This window comes from Tamandua tetradactyla, chromosome 2 (genome assembly GCF_023851605.1).
Source record: "Tamandua tetradactyla isolate mTamTet1 chromosome 2, mTamTet1.pri, whole genome shotgun sequence".
Taxonomy (NCBI): domain Eukaryota; kingdom Metazoa; phylum Chordata; class Mammalia; order Pilosa; family Myrmecophagidae; genus Tamandua; species Tamandua tetradactyla.
The window spans coordinates 134567619-134588617 of record NC_135328.1 but is presented as its reverse complement, the minus strand read 5'-3'; the positions used below and the strand labels follow the sequence as shown (position 1 = coordinate 134588617).

The window sequence follows — 20999 nt, the reverse complement described above, 5'->3', positions numbered from 1 at the left end:
AAGCATCATGCCGAGTGAGAAGGCAGGTCTCAGTGACCCCACTCTGTACAGATACCTTCACATGCAGGGCTGGGACAGGGGAGCCTCTGGACAGAAGGACAATGTAGCTGTCCAGGCTGGGGCAGGCGGGTGACGGCATTGGTAGCCAGTGTGTGAAGTGCCATGTGTGAAGTGTGAGATGCCCTGGAATTGGCTGTAGGGATGGTTGCACACTTTGTGCGCAAACTAAAAAAAATTGAATTGTGTACTTTAACTGGGTAAATGGCATGTGGATTATACAACAAAACAAAACAACAACAAAACAGCAGAAGAAAACCTAGTAAGAAACAAATGAGCTGAAGGAAAGAAGTGCTGCCGGTTAGACGAGAACAGCACAAATTAGAATTGGAATACTTTCCAACAAGTTAGGTAACAGGAAGACACAGAAAGAAAGTTGACAGTTTCCAAAAAATAACTAGAAATAATTTCCTTTTAATTCAGATGTAAAATTAAACTAGAAGGAAAACAAGAGCAAATGAGAAGGGTTGCAGTATAAGCCCTTCTTAATAATGATTTGATTGAAGATGTTTATTGAGAGCAAACATTTACCAAAGCAATTAAAATACAAAAGTTACCATGCCAAGAGAAGCAAAATACCCTTTTTAGTGAATGAACCCTTTTGCTGATAATGGGCTGATAACTGGAATCCCTGCAATAAAGCAAAGGCTTAATAAGACAAATGAAATATTGGGGTTGCTCTGTGAGGGAAGGGAAATGAACCTCTGGGCATTTGACCAGGTTTGACTGAAGAAGCATTACAGTCAGACAATTGAAGAGCATTTTCCCGTGGGCTAGGCTGAGGCTTCCAGCTCTCACCGTGAAGCCCCAGAGTCCCCTTAGATTCTAAACTACCACTAAATTGCCTTATCACTCAGTGGCTCTCTAACCTTCTGATAACTTTCTTTTCTTCAAAGAAGAGGTATGACCTCTGCTCTACTACAACCAATCTTGCCACAGTAGCTCAGCAGGAAGGTCAGAATATCAATATATTAATGACTGTTCTAAGGAAATCAGTTCCATTTACTGGGCAATTCCTATGAATCAGGCACAACGCTAAGCATGGCAAGTACAAGGCAAGACAGTTACGTTCAAACGTTAACCAAGCTGAGTACAACAAATTTTAGGCAAAACAGCTTTCTGGAGGTTGCATAGTTTGGAAATGACAAGGTCTTCCTGACGCTGCACGTTGTGCTTTTAATCACTGCACCTACCGCCCACGTGCTTCTCCGAGCCCACAGCCCAGCAGCAGCAGTGAAGCCAAGGCGGGTGCTATCATCTGTCCTGGTTTCACTTCTCTTAATCTTGTCTCCTATGGCTAAAAGAACATGTCTTATTCTTCAAGTATTTGTCAACATGTAATAGTTCATGTGGTTTTACAGGTATTTTGTGTGTTTCTTGTAAAATGATACAAAGAATTCTTTTCCTGAAAGGTGTTTGATTTCTAAGAAAAACACAGAAAGAGGGGAGATTTATGCCGGTGACGTATGTGCCAAGATATTAAAGTCAGGACCTAAGAACACAGAGTGACCATGGAACTGCCCCCCTCAGGGACCCTAAGTGAAACCACGGGCTTTAGTTAAGAGTGAGATTATGAAACGTGCAGTCAGTGGTTGTAACGGATGCTCCACACCGACGCAAGGTGTGGTGGGGGGCATATGGAATCCTGCATTTTATGCACAAAAACTTCTCTAATAAAAGAAAAAAGAAGAACAAGAAGAAAGAAAATACAGCAGGGCAAAGCCAAGGCAAATTCTCTCTGTCTTCAGTGCTCCAAGCTCTAAGAATGGTAATAAACCTATAACGCCGCTAATATATTGATCATGTACTAAATACCAGATATTCTGCCAAGCATCTTAATACTCCAAGTCAACATGACATGATGCATCGCATCTTCTCATCCCTAGATGGGAAGACTCTGACTTCTAGAAAGTCAAGTGACGTGTAGTAAGTAGCTAAGAACAGTTTAAATATATACCATCCAATTCAAAATCTGGCTGTTACCCATAAAATCACAACACTACCAGGAAACTTTGAAATTGTCTTCTCCACATAGTCAGTCTTATTTTGGATCTCCTATAGTGAGCTTTGAATCTCACTGATGAGGATATGACGGTGGTGGAATCCCCTTGTTTTCAGGTATGTTACCAAAAATTACCTAACCAGCTGTTGCTCTTAGGGAGAAGAAATCCTGAAGCATTTTGAAATGGTATTATAAAAGGTGCTAAAATAGGGGAAAGTAATTTAGTTGAGCCAATACAATAAACCTAGGTCAGGTGATGACTCCATGTATGGGATTCTACATTACATCCCTGCTTAAGCACATGGTGTAACATGGCAAAAGGTAAAATGATTGAAGTGGTATGAAATATTATTTAGAATTAAAAATCAGATGATAGGCTTAAATTATTTTCCATAGCATCAGTAGCCATCTTGAAGTGGTAACTGTTTTGATTTACAATTGTAAAATCAATGGAAACCCTACAATGTGACTGAACAGGATGTTTTGTAAATGCATATTATATATATAAATATACTAGTATTTCAAAATCTATATAGGATGAAAGTTCAATGCAAAGATAAAAATAAGAGACCATGCTTTATTATGTTTTTTCAAAAATACACAATGTAGTAATGAGTATTATCACATAATTCTTAAGATTGCATGTTTATATTTGCATGTGCAATAAGAACTGCATAAGAGAAACATAAAATTAACTGGACTTATATTAACATTATTGACAGTGAAATATCTACATAGTAAATGAAAAACTAAATATTTATTCACTATAATAAAATATATCAGTAACTTTTCTTCAGCACACATGAAATATTTATGAAGTATGATAACAACAGAATCAGGGACTTTTAAAATTGGAATTGGTATTAGAGATTTTAATGTCTAAGTCTTGGCTTTATAGAGGAGGAAACTGAAATTCTTTCAAGCTAAATATTTACCTCATCTTCTGGAGTTGTAACTATTATTTCTAAATTCTGAGACACTGAACTGTTTGCATATAACCTGGTTGTTTCCAGAAACTTCGAGTATTTATGTGACACCTGAGACTTGAAGTTAAATCTCTGAAGCCATGAAAGTCAGCAGTTCCCAATGCAGGAACTGTTTATAAAGTTGAAAAAGGGATATGACTTCATTCTTTAGAGATATGAATGGCACTGATCTGGACAGGACTAAGGTGGATCAGAAGACAGGGAAAAGGATGTTATTGACTATATTTTAAAACTTCAACTTCTGTGTGAAAGCAAAGGGAGAGATGTTTATTTGGTGCAAAATTCATATTTTGGGTAGTGCATTACCTAATTTAACTTGTATGTTAAATTATGTAGACAAGTTCAAGTATGTATATAATGAACTTGTATAAATGTATGTATACAAGTTCAAGTAAACTGAATATACAACACCATAAGTCTTGAATAGGGCATGAGATCTTGTTGGTTTGTCCAAGTTAGTGTGAGGCCCTGATAAATCTGAGAGTGATTTGGGCAGTGAATAAAGGAGCATTTGAAAAGTTCCCCTGGGACACTGAGGAGAAAGGAGGAAATATTCAACTTCCCATTTGGAGAATGTCTGATATTCTCACAAGCAGTGGAGACAACCAAATCAATAGGCCAAGCCGTCAATCTTGGGGTTTGCCCCTATGAAAGTTATTCCTGTAAAGGAAAGGCTAAGCCTACTTAAAATTATGCCAAAGACTAACCCCCAGACAACCTCTCTTGTTGCTCAAGTGTGGCCTCTCTCGAAGCCAACTTGGCAGGTGAACTCACTGCCCTCCCCGCCTACATGGGACATGACTCCCAGGGGTGTAAACCACCATGTGGGAGAGAAATCCCAGGATGAGCCAGGATCCAGCATCAAAGGATTGAAAAAGCCTTCTTGATCCTGGAGGTTATTACACATTATGAAGATATTTCTTTTCAGTTTATGGTGCATTTGAGTGGCTAAAGTGAAGTACCTCAAACTGTAGAGCTGTTTTCCAGTAGTCTTGTTTCTTGAAGATGATTGTATAATGATATAGCTTTCACAATGTGACTGCGTGATTGTGAAAGCCTTGTGTCTGATGCTCTGTTTGTGCAGGGTATGGACAGATGAGCCAAAAAAGAATGAAAAATGAATAAATAAATAGCAGGAAGATAAGGGGTAAAATAAATTGGGAAGATCGAAATACAAGTGGTCAGTGAGAGTAGGGGTGAAGGGTGTAGTGTGCATGAGTTTTTTTCTTTTTATTTATTTTTCTGGAGTAATACAAATGTTCTATAGATGATCATGGTGATGAATACACATCCATGTGAAGCTATTGTGAGGCACTATTGTAGCCATATATGTGTGTCAAGATGTATCAATAAAAATTTTAAAAAATAAATAAAAATAAATTCCAAGTTAATTAATGACCTAAATGTGAAAGATGATACTACAAGGTTAATAAATAAAAATTTAAAGAAACGAAAACTAGTTGTTGGCAGTAGAGGAGTCAGAACCTGGGCTTCATTCCAGCAACGATGGTGATTAGCGTGGAGACCCGACATCGGGCCACAAGTCAGCTTTCAGGAATTCGTAAAGTCCTGATTATAAATCTGCTTCAAAAGAATGAGAGTTTGGGGGAGGGGGATAATGCGCTCAGTTCACATGGAGAGCCCCAAGTGGAAGCACCCACCACATGGGTCAGACAGTACCGATGGAAGAGGCAGTTATACAAGCAGCCTACGTGATGTAAGGATGGCATGTGCAGAGTTTGGGTCATCAGCAGACTGCACTCCTGACTAGATGCTCCTGGTTCTTAAGTTTACAGTCAGAAATAAAGGTCGTACATTCCTAAACAATCAATATTCCTAAACTATCCTTTCCTTATAGGACTAATTGTAACTACGCATTTTCAGCATGTTAAGTGGTATCATAGCTTTCTGGGATATTCCTCATAGCTACATCTGAACCTGGATTTGTTAGATAAAGTGTTTAGATGCAGCTAAGAAAGACAAATAGTATAAGAAAATGAAAAGCTAAAGTGGAAATCAAGTATAGGGGAAAAATAAAAATTACACAGAAAAAATGTCATTATGTGTCATATGACAATTATCTCATAATTTCCTAATATGTATCATAATTTCCTCACACCTTGCAGGATATAAACATCAAATCAAGGTCAGAGCTTCCAAGCATTGCACATGAAGAATTATTATTAGTTCCATGATGATCCGATGATGTCACAGTATAAACAGACAATTCTTGGAAAACCAAGGAAGAATTGAGTAAGCAGGTCATGTTGGTTCTCACAAACTGGAATAGAGTCTAAAGTGGGCATCCTCTAAGAAGATGATATAATGACTCCTTGAGGGCATCTGAAAATCATAGCACAGTTTTGTGATTCAATTTCAGAGTATAAATGTACAAAGAGAAAAGATATTCATTTGAAAATTTACTTAATTTTCTCTTACTCGTTTCCTTTATGTACTTTGAATTTATAGATAACTTGAATAACTTAAGAAGGCAAATAAAGGGAGAAATGAGAAAACTCTTTAAATAATGGCCAAATTTTGTGGTATCACTGAAGATGAGAAAACTGAATCAGTGAAGAATATAAGACCAGAATGTATCTTACTCAAATATAGTGCATCTAGAATACTTAGATGCTACTGTCTATTTATCCTCACTAAGAAAGACTCATTAATTTTAAAAATAGGTGTAAACATTTTGAGGACTGGAATGAAATATTACATGACTAAATTCAAATATTCATAGTCCTTCAAACTATTACTACCCAACTTTTTTTTTTTTTTTTTTTACCCAACTTATTTTTAAATCAGCATGCTAAGGTTACAAACTTCAGATCTGGAATTCTAGATTCAAGAAATATTATTTAATGCAATTATAGTTCGTAGACAAATCATTGAAATATCATTACCACTAAATTTGTGTTAGTCACTGAGAGATTAATCAGATGATTATGAATTTGTAGTCAAGCACTACCTTCTCTCAGGTTCACAATTGGAGAGCAAGAAGGACTAGATAATATAATAAACTTAAATGGTGGTGGTGCAAGGGGGGGTCAGTAGAATTCTCGCCTGCCATACAGAAGACTCAGGTTCAATTCCCAGCCCATGCACTTCTGCAAAAAACAAACAAATAAGCAAACAAACAAATACAAAACCAAAGAAACAAACAAAAAATTCAACAAATGGCACTGCAATCACAGGATATTCACACCGAAAAATAAAGAATTGTGACCCCCATACATCATGCAAAAAAATTAAATGACCAAAGGAAAAAAAAACTCTCAAGTGCCTCAGTGTATGAAAAGTTGTAAAAGCAAAAAACAAAAAAGTTGCTGACATATATTTAAAATTTTTTTCACTAAAATCTTGCAGGTGTTTAAATTACAGACTATAAATGCACAAAATTTAGGGTCAGTTGATCCAGGTTTGAATGCTTGGCTTTTTTTTTCTGACCAAATGATCCTTATCAAGTTATTTAAACACTGAGGTTTATATAGTTCATCATTTTTACCTCTTAATGTCAAGGAAGACAAAATAAATAAATAAAAGCAAAACGAGTGAAACTAACTTTGGCTAAAATGAGGACTTTTCAATACATCACCAAAAACATGATTGTGAAAGAAAAAGCTGGTACTTTAGACAGTTGAAATTAAAACTTCTTTGTGGAGGATACTTTAAGAGAATGAAAGACAAGCAAGGAATGAGAGAAAACATTTGCAAAATACATATGTGATAAAGGCCATATGCAAAACACGCAAAGCACTGTTAAAACTCAACAATATGGGGGAAAAAATCTTAAACGGGCAAAGATCTGTACAGATAGCTCACCAAAGCAGAGCCACAAACGGTAAAGAATATGAAATCATGTTCACATCCTCTGTCATTAGTGAATTGCAGATTAAAAGCAGATACCACTACACCTTTATTTAAAAAATGGCTAAAATTCAAAACAAGAACATATCAAATGCCACTGAAAATGTGAAGCAACAGAAATTCTCATTCATCACTTGTGGAAATGCAAACTGGTACAACCACTTTGGAAAACAGTTGGCAGCTTCATGCAAAACTAAACATAATCTTAGCATAAGATCCAGCAGTCATGCTCCTCAGTATTTACCCAAATTAGTTGCAAACTAATAGTTATCTATAAATTCAAAGTACATAAAAGAAATGAGTAAGAGAAAATTTAAGTAAATTTTCAAATGAATTATTTTTCTCTTTGTACATTTATACACTGAAATTGAGTTCTCACAAAATCCTGGCCTGAATGCTGATAGCAGCCTTATCCATACTTACTGAAATTTGGAAGCCACCAGAATGGCCTCTAAGAGGTGAACCAATGAATTGTGGTTTATCCATGCAGTGGACTATTATTCAGCAGTAAAAAGAAATGAGCAACCAAACGATAGAAAGACATCTAGGAAACTTAAACGCATATTGTTAAGTGAAAGAAGCAAGTCAGAAAATGCTGCATACTGTGTGACTTAATTATATGACATTCTGGCTAAGGCAAAACCATAGAGCCAGTAAAATGACAGGTGGTTTCCTCCAGGAGTAAAAGGTGAGCAGGTGTGGCCAGGGGACTTTTAAGGTGCTGAAACTGTGTGACATCACCATGTTGACACATGACAGAACACACTTGTCAGAACTCAAAGAGCTGTGTGACACAGAGAACTCTGATGCAAACTACGGACTTCAGCTGATAATTGTAGGATCAATAACGGTTCATCAATTGAAACAAATATGCCACAGTACTGCAGGACAATAGAAACAGTTACGGAGGGGTGTGGATGGGTACTCTGTACTTAATGCTCAATTTCTCTGCAAATCTATAACCATTCCACAAGTTAAAGCCTATTCATTTAAAAAACAAGATCTGCTTATATACAAAGGAATAAATATCAACATAGCTGAAGATATCTTCTATGTATGACTAAGTTTTAGAGGATGAAAAATCTGTCAACATTGTGTTGAATTACATTGTTTGAATCACATTATTTATATGCTTTCTGATCTACAGATTTTTATCTGTACTGTCTTAGATTTGCATAGCTAACAGAAATAATCTCAGAATTATCTAAAACTACCTCAGAAATAATTTCAGATCTGTAATGATAAATTTATGATTTTTGAAAAAAGGAAAAAATTGAAGATATACATAAATTCACTGAGAGATGAGTCAACACTGAGAGCTCAGTAAGAAAAATTCAAAGTATCAAAAGACATTCACTGCCCATAATGGCTGCTATGCTCTGTCATCAACAGGTTAAGAGTCCTGAGAGCTGTCATCTAAGAAAACCATGCATTCTGGAATCTGACACACAAAGAATCATAACAACATGGTGAGAAGGAGGCCCTAATTGACTAGGGGATAATGAAACCCATTTCATTAGAATTTGGTGACTTTGTTTAGAGAAATAATGACGTAGAAGACCCACACAATCCTCTGGAAATTTTTTTCCACTGAGCAGAATTCACCATGAAATTTAGAACTCTAATTTAAATATGATACCAGTTATACTAGGATAAAAAAATTCCACTCTGTGTGTTTAGAAAAGATCTCCAAAAGAGAACATGCAGTTTTATTTTTTGTGAAGTGGGGCCATAGATACTTTAAAATGTTGTCCCTATTTTCCTAAATCCTATTGACCATCATTTGTATCACATCAAAGTAGTAATAAGTATAAAATGAATATATAAAGAATGTATTTGCAACAAATTATATACAATTTATATTTTGAAAGTTACAGACATAAATATTGACTAGATCCGCCCTCTTCTTTCTTGATTGTTATCTCATAATTGAATGCATACAGATGCAATTACTTTAGATTTCAATTTAAAATAGCACACACTTCCCTGTATCGTCAAGCACAAAAATATCTCAGTCATTTTCCTACTGATTTTATTCACATCTCCAACTATTTCAGTTGTGCATTTCCTCTTGATTCATTTGCCTTAAGTTAAGAACTATTTTGCATTCAATGTAATGCATTTTTCATAAAAATATTTTTCAATTATGCTATCAAAGTGAATGATCAAATTCAGCATGTATACTGAAATGAATTAGGTGGGTAGCTATGAAGGGACTGCAGCTCATGCGTGGTAATATAAGCTAAATGACTGAATGGTTTTATATTTCTCTGGTTCACTGACCAAGGATTTATCACTGTTTCCTTGTTTCTCCTTGTCATTGACAGGTAAAGCCTGGAGATTTAAGTTCATATCTAGTACTTCCATTATTAAAAATAACCAAAAAAGGAAGTTCAAGGAGATGAAGATATTAAATAAATTTAAACCAAAGGACTTGATTCATTCCAGTTCCTCCAATGGTCTCCATCTGGGTTATAAGAGAGAACTAGAAATGGAGAGCATAGGTCCAACCAGCGAGGCACGCATGCTGCTGTCACTGATGGATTACCAGCTTCTGATTAAGTAATATAACAGTACAATTCTTTATTAAGTATTATACTTTATTTCCAAATCCACTGATTCCCACTTTTAGTTGCTCAAATTATGCCATTAACCAGTCATTCCACTGGACATAAATATTTACATTCTATCTACCTCTAATCCCTTGAATTAACACTAATTTTAATTTTTAAAATATGTACAATTAATAATGCCATGCATGACTTCTGGGTCAAGATGACGACTTAAGAACTTGCGCGTTTTAGTTCGTCCTCCAGAACAACTACTAAATAACAAGAAACAGTACAGAACAGCTCCTGGGGCCACATCAGTGACCAGACACACAGCGTACCCCAGTCTGGACCAGCTGCACTGTCTGTGAGCACCCCCCCCCGAACTGTGAGTTCCCAAAGCTGCAGCGGCCAGCGCCCCTCCCCCACAAGCCGCTTCCCAGAGGGGAAAGGAAAGGACTTTACCAGCAGCAGGGACTGGGAACAATCAAATGCCAATTGTGGAACTAATCAACAAATTATGACTACTAAAAATAGGCCCCCAGCTTAGGTGAACCTGGTCAAAGCAGAGGTTGCTTATTTTTGCCCCGGTGCCAAGGGGGCAGGTCTGACAGACAAAGGGGGGAAAAAAAAGAAGGAAACAGAGGTTTCTGTGGCTGTGTATCTACAAAGGCTTGACTGCTTCTGGATACAGCAGCAGGACTTTTCAGGCTGCAACTGCCCCAGGCATAGGAAGAAGTGAGCTCTTTTGGGGGCTTGTTTAGAGCCTGTGCCTTCCCCTGGGGAGGGGTGAAGCCCAACTCAGGTGGAATCCCTCCATCAAGGAATTCAGACACCAGGGCTTGGTAATTTGAAGCCATTAAAACCAGCCTACAACCTCTCCTCTCTCCACCATGCCTCCAGCAGGTAGAGTCTGCCAAAGTTAAAGGTACTGCATCATCTTATGCTGGTGGGACCTGCAGTCAGACAAGCACCACACACAGGGCAAGATAAGAAAAACAGAGTCCAAAGACTTCATAGGAAAGTCTTTCAAATGCTGGATCTCACCCTCAGGGAAAACCAATGCAGGTGACTCTTTCCTCCTGATAGGAGGCCAGTTTGGTCTGGGAAAATCTGGCTGGGGTATATAATATCTAAGTAGACCCTCCTAAGTGTGTGCAGGGGTGGGGGGGGAGGCACCACACAAGCAGGGCAAGAAACAAGAAAACAAGAACTGAAAAATTCTCCTTTGCTAAACAAAACTTAAGCTAACGGTCCAGATAAAGCTGAACAGAATGTCAAAGAACAGATAGACAACAACTTCATCCAGCAAGAAAACCCTAGATGAAAGAAGTGAAAGCAATCTCCAGAATAAACTAATTAAGGTAATTAAATGCCTAGACGCCAGCAAAAAATAACAAATCACACTAGGAAAATTGAAGATATGGCCCAGTCAAAGGAACAAACCAACAATTCAAATGATATACAGGAGCTGAAACAATTAATTCAGAATGCACGAACAGACATGGAAAACCTCATCAAAAACCAAATCAATGAATGGAGGGAGGATATAAAGAAGGCAAGGAAAGAACAAAAAGAAGGAACTGAAAGTCTGAAAAAACAAATCACAGAACTTATGGGAATGAAAGACACAGCAGAAGAGATGAAAAAAAACAATGGAAATCTACAATTGTAGATTTCGAGAGACAGAACATAGGATTTCAAAACTGGAGGACGGAACATCTGAAATCTGACAAGAAACAGAAACTATAGGGAAAAAAATGGAAAAATATGAGCAGGGACTCAGGGAATTGAAAGACGATATGAAGCGCATGAATATATGTGTTGTGGGTGTCCCAGAAGGAGAAGAGAAGGGAAAAGGAGGAGAAAAACTAATGGAGGAAATTATCACTGAAAATTTCCCAACTCTTATGAAAGACTTAAAATTACTGATCCAAGAAGTGCAGCATACCCCAAAGAGAATAGATCCAAACAGACATACTCCACGACATTTAATAATCAGAATGTCAGAGGTCAAAGAGAAAGAGAGGATCTTGAAAGCAGCAAGAGAAAAGCAATCCATCACATACAAGGGAAGCCCAATAAGACTATGCGCAGATCTCTCAGCAGAAACTATGGAGGCGAGAAGACAGTGGGATAATATATTTAAATTATTAAAGAGAAAAACTGCCAACCAAGAATTCTATATCCAGCAAAACTTTCCTTCAAAAATGAGGGAAAAATTAAAACATTTTCAGACAAAAAGTCACTGAGAGAATTTGTGACCAAGGTCTGCAAGAAATACTAAAGGGAACACTAGAGACAGATACGAAGACAGAAGAGAGAGGTGTGGAGAAGAATGTAGAAAGGAAGACTATGAGTAAAGGTAAAAAGAAGGAAAATTAGATATGACATATAAAATCCAGAAGGCAAAATAGTAGAAGAAAGTACTACCCATGCAGTAATAACACTGAATGTTAATGGATTAAACTCTCCAATCAAAAGACACAGTCTGGCAGAATGGATTAAAAAACAGGACCCATCTATATGCTGTCTCTACCCAAAGTACACAAGGCCAAGGACACAAATGGACATTTACACACCAATGTTTATAGCAGCATTATTAGCAATTACCAAGAGATGGAAACAGCCAAAATGTCCATCAACAGACAGTTGACTAAACAAACTGTGACATTTACATAAGATGGAATATTATGCAGCTGTAAGACAGAATAAAGTTATGAAGTATGTAACAACATGAATGGACCTTAAGGACATTATGCTGAGTGTGATTATCCAGAAACAAAAGGACAAATACTGTGTGGTCTCACTGATATGAACTGACATTCATGAATAAACTTGGAATATTTCCTTGGTAACAGAGACCATCAGGAGATAGAAATAGGGTGAGATATTGGGTAATTGGAGCTGAAGGGACACAGATTGTACAACAGGACTGAATATAAAAACTCAGAAATGGACAGCACAATAATACCTAACTGTAATACAATTATGTTAAAACACTGAATGAAGCTGCATGTGAGAATGATAGAGGGAGGAGGGCTGGGGACATAAATGAAATCAGAAAGAAAGATAGATGGTAAAGATCGAGATGGTATAATCTAGGAATGCCTAGAGTGTATAATAACAGTGAAATGTACAATGTGCAAATTTAAAAAATGTTTTTGCATGAGGAAGAACAAGAGGAATGTCATTATTGCAGGGTGCTGAAAATAGATGATAATTAATACTTTAAAATGTCACCTTATGTGTGAGACTAAAGCAAAAAATGTTTGTTACAAAATTTATATTTTGACTAGAGCATTTCCTAATATAACTCATGTAGATAGTTTGATTGAATGTCATAAGTACTTGGAATCTCAGGTAGGACATGAGATTTTGTTGGTTTGTCCAGAGTGATGCCCCGATGAATCCCAGAGTGATTTGATCAGTGACTGGAAAAGTATTTGCAAGCCCCCTTCAGGGAATGGTGAGAGCGAGGAGAAATTCAACTTCCCCAAGTTGAATTCTTGATATTCTCACAAGCAGTGTGGACAACCAAGCTATAGGCTGAGCCCCCAGTCTTGGGGTTTGTTCATATGAAACTTAACCCCACAAAGGATAGGTCAAGTCTACTTAAAATTTAGGCCTAAGAGTCACCCCCAAGAGGGCCTCTTTTGTTGCTCAGATGTGGCCTCTCTCTCCAGCCAACATGACGAGCAGTCTCACCACCCTCCCCCTCTCTGCATGGGACATGACTCCCAGGGGTGTGGATCTTCCTGGCAACATGGGACAGAGATCCTGGAATGAGCTGAGACTCAGCATCAAGGGACTGAGAAAAACCCTAGAATGAGCTAAGAATTAACATCAAGGGATTGAGAGAACCTTCTCAACCAAAGGGGGAAGAGTGAAATGAGACTAAGTGTCAATGGCTGAGAGATTCCAAACAGAGTTGAGAGGTTATCCTGGAGGTTATTCTTATGCATTAAGTAGATATCACCTTGTTGTTCAAGATGTAGTGGAGAAGCTGAATGGAACTGCCTGAAAATGTAGAGCTGTGTTCCAGTAGCCATGTTTCTTGAAGATGATTTGTATAATGATATAGCTTTCACAGTGTGACTGTGTGATTGTGAAAACCTTTATCTACCTTGTCAACAGAAGAGTAGAACATATGGAATAAAAATAAATAATAGGGGGAACAAATGTTAAAATAAATTTAGTTTGAAATGCTAGTGGTAAATGAAAGTGAGGGGTAAGGGGTATGGTATGTATAATCTTCTTTTTTCTCTGTTATCATTTTCTTTCTTTTTCTGTTGTCTTTTTATTTCTTTTTCTAAATCGATGCAAATGTTCTAAGAAATGATGAATATGCAACTATGTGATATTAAGAATTACTGATTGTATATGTAGAATGGAATGATATCTTAATGTTTTATATGTTAATTTTTTTAATTAATAAAAAAGTAAAAAAAAAAAAAGTGGGCCTGTGCTTAAGATTTAAGCAAAGGAGCTCCAGATTAAGGTTAATGACACGGAACACAAGTGAGGATGAGAAAAATGGAAGCTGTGGAAGGAGCTCAAGATCAACCATCTGACAAGACAAAACAATATCTCCCTAAACAGATCAGAAAAAAACTCACTCCAAACAATTTTAATAACTAAAAAAAATATTTGAAATATTGAGGGATGACATTACTCTAAGTTTATATTGAGCACTGGGATTTTATCAAATTAAATGAACCCATCATAATTGGTAGATATTTGAAAATTAATCAATGAGGTCTTGAAGACAAATCCTAAAGATCATGCAAAAGTCCTAGCAATAATTTATTTAATGACTTTAAATGCAATAATAAATATTTTGAAGTCTTTTAATATATTGATACAAATGTTTGAGTTTGTGCATGTGTGTATGTGTGTGTGTAGAGAGAGAGAGAGGGAGTTAGTGAGATCAATGGATTAATATATGCATATTTTAAAGAAGAAATAGATAAAAATATGTATATAATATATATCTAGTTACCATATATGTTATATGTGTAAATAAACGTGATGCTGGTATAAATTTCTGCATATACCTTATGTAATGTATATGAACAAATAAACTAGAGATGCATGCTGTTTCAGTTTTTGCTTTTTCTTTTTCCCACTTGAAAGCTTACCTCCAGGAAAGAAGTCTAAGCATCATAAAAAGATGGCCCTGCCTGGAAGGAGAGAAGCAACATGGCAGCCAGTCATTGGGTTCAGCTGAACACAGCTGTGCAGATGACCTTGTCAAGGTCACATACAGCACAACAACGTAGTAGAGCTGTCCCTGGATTCCAGACTCATGTATTTTGAGAAAACAAAATGGTGGCTTTCAATCCCCGAAATTGTCAAATAGTTTATTAAACAGCAAAAGATATTTGAAATGAATAGCATCAAAGATACTATTTTGTCATTTGTCTTTCATGAACAGTTTTTGACCTATTCAATAGAAGCTATTGGGGTTCCTGAATTGTTACTAAGTCTTTCAGAATCCTAGAAATCTTTGGTGCTCAGAACCAAATCCTTAAAAAATGTAAAATTTATATAACTTTTAAAATTATATATATATATCAAACTTGATATGTATTTTTCTTTAAGCTGATATTTGGACATGGTTCAAAATCTCAATATATTGAGAAGACCTGATTAGATCTTGGTGTTATAAAGATAGAAGAATAGAAACAAGAAGGTCAGTTTTGAGATCATTCATAGTTTGATGGATGACAGCTGTACATACTAAGAAGCAGAATGGTTAGAAAGTAAGGGACAGATCCAAAATATACTTGGAAGGTAGAAACAATTGGATTTGGTGATAGATTAGTTGAAATCAGGGCCGACTCCTAGGTCTTCATTAAATGGAAAATTATTTCCATATGAAAAATGTAATATAAGTGCATTTAATATTGTACAAGTGATTTTTATATGAAATTTACACTAATGTATAATTAAAAAGTTCCATAATGTATATTTTCTTAGATTCAGATAAAAACACATTTTAGATTGTCACCTGCCAGGTTTGAAAGGAATGGTTCTAGAAGCAGGTGAGAAAGCCGAGCAGGGAAGTGACAGAGCAGAGTGGCCTGAGCCCGGTGGTACCTCTGCCCCCACCAAGAAACATCAGTTTATCATTACCTGTAAGGAGCCTTTGGCTTTAGAAAAGGGTAGACAGAAGTGTTGTGATAAACATTATGCAAATACCCTCGTCTGTCTTCCACTGTACTTTGTTTAGTTTCCATTAAAAGCATGATGATATTTCAGAGAGAAGCAACAATAAATGTATGTAATTATGTTAAAGCAAAAACCTCACTTTAGATCATTTTAATATTCAATCCACAATGAATTTGCATGTTAATGGATTTCCCAATGTACTTCTTCAGTAAAAGCAAAATAATCCCAGGAACAATACTCTTGTTGATAAATATAGGTATTAGGACTACACAAAAAGCTAATTGTTTCTTTCTTCCATATTTGGAAGTATTCTGATGTTAGAATCATAAAAAATAGAATAGTAAGCACACGCTACATATGCTGATCAACTCAGGAAAAGAAGAATTATCTCAATTTTTCCTTAAATGAAGTGAGAGAGGGATTAAATCATTCCTCTAGGATGTTTTCATTTAAAATATGTAGATAGTGTGTCATTTTAATAATCATTTTTTTTTTACCTACTATGTAACTTTTTATTTAAAGTATCTTGCATTTGTGATGGATGCTTTCTGGGTTTTGCCACACATTTTAATGTTAAAGGTTAAATTATTTTGTACATGCATGTAGTGTGAATAGTTTCCCCACATGGGAATAATGATTATAAAAAGATGACATACCATGTGGGTTAAGTGTCTTTTTCAATTGTAAAACTACAAACTGCCTAGTTACATTTCTCCCAAAAAGACACAAACTGGTTAGTAACTGAATTTCTGGCCAACATATTCAAAGCTGAGAAGATTAAAAGTATTAAAGTCCTCAGATCCAATTAAGGGAGTTCTCTTTACAGACTAAGCAATATTGGTGGTATTCTTTGACTTTAGGGAGTGAAGAGTAGAGTCTTCTCTAATATCCCCAAGACATCCTAATATCCCCAACTCTGAACATTTACCTCAAATAGCCTTTTCCAGTTTTCAACTCATGAATAAGATAATACTTTGTTAATTCTATTTCAGAAAACTTTTTCCAAGTTGTTTTTATTTACAACACCAACTTTTAAAAGGTAACTAAACTGAAGTTAACTGAACAGTAAACTAGGCAGTAATTGCTTTACATAAAGAGGGAAAACCCAAAATGCCACTGGTCTATATAGAGAGAACCCACAGTTCAGTTTTATTCAAAGCAAAGAAAAAAAAACTTTGATCATACTAAAAGAAATTCAGCCATAGATTTGAAATCTGTACTCAAACTACACATGCAATGAGGACAATATTCTGCTAATACAATTGATTTGCGGCTGCATTTGTCTACTGTTTGTCTAATATTAACAATTATAAACAGAGCAGTGCAACTAGTATTTGGAACAATCCTTACAGTGTTACAGTGTCAGGCACAACGCTTCACTTCTCTTCACACCACTGGTTCTCTTTGCGTACCTGGGCTTCCTCCTCTTCAGTAAAGTCGTTTTTGATATTGAAGGTCTTGCGAATCTCCTCAGGGGTTTTCCCCTTGATCATATTGGCAACAGTCTTGCATGTAACATCAAGCAAACCCTTGATGTCTAAGTAGTTTGCAGCCAGAATAAGTTCAAAAAGTGTTCCCTGGTCAACTTTCAGGAATTCTTGGTCCCAAACAGGAATATCATCTGTTCGCTTTTCTTTGTTCTCATCATCTTCAGGAGGAGGGGGGTCATCTTTGTGGTGGGTGCACCACTGAATGACCTTTTTTAATATTGCTGCATTAACATTTGGTAGAGGAACTGGGTCATCATCTCCTTCATCATCCATTCCTAAATCTTCTAACATGGTCTTTATAGTCACAGACTGTTTGGCAATTTCCACATCAACTTCAAATATCTCTCCATCAGAACTCTGCAACTTAATTGAAGGCATGGTATTTGGTCTCGCGGAGATGGTGGCCGGAGGCTGAGGCGAGCCGGCGGCGTCAGTACAATACGAAGGAAAAGGCAGAGAACAAGGCCACTCCTTAATAATCATTTTTAAAGAATTTTTTTCTTATAGCATTTTTTTCCTTAGAGTAACATTTATTATCACCCAGTTCCCTAGCCACATGTATCACATTTCTCAGAGAATTACGTTGCCTCCAGAAAATGCACGATTGCTCACAGCCATCATTATATTGATTTTTATTATTTTAATGATGCATTTAACTTAACCTACTATATCCAAAATATAAACATTATTATCTCAACATGTAACTGATATAAACATTTAATGTGCTATTTTACATTCTGTCTTTCACTCTGATGGCAATTTGTACCTGAGCTCAGCTCAGTTCAGGCACCACATTTCATGTGTCCTGTTGGCACACAGGGCTTGAAGCTCCTGTGCCGGACAGCGCAGCTTTAGCTAATCCTCTAAAGGGGTCAGATTATGGTAGACACGGCTAATAATAACTCGAGCTTGCCCATTGTGGTTGCATATTTACACGGAACAAAGGACTCTACATTTTTACCAAAATGTAGGAGATGATGTGGAACCAACAGGCATAGGGCTGGCAGCAGGGAAAGAAGGGAATGGCAGGGGTGTGTTTGGAGGCCTGGAAGACCAGTCAGTCCTTTCCAGGCTCCTGGAAGCCTGTCATTACTAACAGCAGGATTCCTGATCCTTTAAGGTTTGCCTGAAATGTTTTATCCATTTAAACTTAATGTGAAAATCGACATGGGAGGATTCAAGTCCATCATCTTACTATTTGTTTTCTACTTGTCACCTCTGTTCTTTGCTCCTTTTTTCTAGCCTTCTTTTAGTCCAATCAACGTTTTTTTAAGTATCCTCTTCTATTTCCTCTATTGACTTTTTTTTATTTCCATTTGAGAAAATAAACAATGCACTTAGAACCACCAAAAATAGATATCTTAGTTAGCTTATCCATAGGTATATTGAAATAAAGTATCCAAATAATCATGGTAAAAACCTGTGTTTGTACATTAAGTTTCATAAACCAACTCAAAATTAAGGCAACAAGGAAAAAAAACTACACATTCAGATAGCAGGGTTTCTTAAATTTAAATCATAAACAACTTAAATACCATTTGATCAGCTGTCAAAACTGTGAAAGTTCTCAAATATTAAGCAGATTATTACAAATATCAGCATTGCTATAGAAATGGTCTAAATAGTCTCCTGATTTCAGGAATATATAAAGATACAAATGTTTTTACAACTAACATATGAAAATCTTATATATTACATTTGTTAAATATTTAATAGTAATAAATACACTCCATGATAAATCCTCAATTCAGCTCCAATACTGAAGTTAATTGAAAAAAATCTTGGGTTATCAAGTCTCGTGTTCTAACAAAAATTATCTTCTTCAGGAAGGCACAGTAAGCAGTAAGCAGTGCAGGCATGTCTTATGCAGCATATTTGTATATAAAACCTTATTTTAATGTAAAATTTTATGGTCTATTTTAAGACAATACAAAGAAAACAAACTTAAGGCCATTAAGGCTTCTCAAGATTACACTTGACTAACAATTTCTCTCAGAACCTAGAACTGTCAGGAGGTCAGTGAATGGTAAATTGAAATTCTACATGGGGTGCAGATTATAGTTAATACATAATTTACATAATAAAATATATTAATTTATATGATTAATAATTTCATGAATACAAACTTTTCATAAGAAAAGTTGTTACTAATGCTGTAACTTTTATCTAAAGATTAACAGTTTGTACCTAAACCAGGATACCCTTTTCTTGTATTCCTGTAAATATATCAACGTGTACTAACACAGAACTTTTGACTTTTTAGAAGATAATATCTCTTCCCATGTTGACAAGGCTCCAGCATTGCCAATATATATTCAATCATTTAAATATACATCTGTACACGGAAGTATAATCCCGCAACATAGAGTACCCAAAAGAAAATCTAACACCACAAGTCATTGCCTTAGAAACATGCATGTCTGTATTTAATTCACCTCTGTGTTCTCCATATTCCTGATATTAATTTTCATAGTATTTTGATCCTTTGATGAGGATACATTTTGTGTGGCAAGGATGACAAGGGTTTGTTTTTTCCTGGAGGAATGGGATTTCTCCTTTATCAGTCCATTCCTGCGGAGGTCATGTCCCGAGAATAGAACCGTGTATCAGGGACAATCATCTCTCCACCACGCCCTCAAGCTCATTGCCACCTTTTAGGAAGGGATTTGCTATGGCCAGACCACTGCAAGAAATGTGAACTCCCTCCGATCAATTCTCCTAACCAGGGCGGCCTGAGACGCCAGTGCGCCCTCGAACACCAGAGGGCACAGCACACGGCCAGGCTGAGCCGCAGCGCATGCAGGGGTAGGAGAGGCGGCCGGTGTGCATCCCCATGGGAAAGGGTACGGGACCCCGTCCTGCCCGTGTCCGCACACAGGTGACTCTGCCCCTGCAGCCAGCTGGACACCAGGGGCAGCACACATAGGAACTAAAGCACAAGGCCAGGGGACCCTCTCAGGGCAGCCCGGCCAGCACTTGCAGGGAAGATGCTGGTGGGGTGTCTCAGGTAGAACCGCCCGGAGTAAAAAGGCGCATCAACGCTCCTACTTAGGAGCCTCCTGAGCTGTTCGACCGTCCCTGTGAAGCAGACTTCCCAGCCCGCGCGTCTCTCCCTTACACTAAAAGGTTTTCATCAAACGTGTCGTGCTGCACTCTAGGCTGTGAATTAATAAAAACAAAGGATTTGTTAGAAGGGCAGACACCAAGACAACAGAAGCAGCAGCCTGGATAAAAGAAAGACCATGTGGGAACAGAACATTAAAAAATACACGCGATTTTTAAAAAATCAGCACACTCAGAACAGATTGAAGAAGACATTGAAAAAGCAAATGAAACAAGTGATGGCATCCTGGAGGAAGGCGTAACCTTCCTTCGTGAGCAGCTTTAGGAGCCATGTCCTCATCTCAGCAGGCCCTGAAATCTCTCTCCATTTCCCCAGAGCGGGAAGGAGGAGAAGGAGAAGCGGAGCTGGCAGTGTGCTCGGGGCCCAGCTCCTACACGGGCCTTAGAAAGAAGAAAAGGTTCCCGCCAACCCCCTGCCTGGAGCGGAGGCCAGGAGAGCAAGCACCCCGCATGCCCCCCACCCCACCAGAAGCCCCGGGACTGGGGAGACCGGGGGATGCCACAGGTCAGCCTACAGGGATGGCAGAGGGTAGATCAGGGGAGAAGAAAGGGATCTAGAGGGGTCAATAGAGTGCGTGCTGCAAAGAGAGTAATAAAAGGTGAGCTGCACCCATGAAATAAAACATGCTACACGTCTTTAAAAATGATGTGCTCTCAGAAATTAACATGATATAGAAAAACTGAAATGCGCAGACATGTATATATTCACATACACCCGCACATATTCTTTAGAAAGTTTGAATGAGAA

General features: G+C 37.2%; 1 long non-coding RNA gene and 1 pseudogene across 4 annotated transcripts in view; both read right to left on the bottom strand.

The window, feature by feature from the left end:
* LOC143673950 (uncharacterized) overlaps positions 1-20999 on the bottom strand; it is a 115073-nt gene that overhangs the window by 31710 nt on the left and 62364 nt on the right. For 2 of the 4 annotated variants that reach the window (XR_013170778.1, XR_013170779.1), the window contains one exon: positions 19350-20287. The exons of the other annotated variants lie outside the window; for them this stretch is intronic. This is a non-coding gene — a long non-coding RNA (uncharacterized LOC143673950). Of the gene's footprint in view, positions 1-19349; positions 20288-20999 lie in introns of those variants that run through there. 4 annotated transcript variants of the gene reach the window in all.
* Positions 16620-17626, bottom strand: LOC143673946 (S-phase kinase-associated protein 1 pseudogene; annotated as a pseudogene).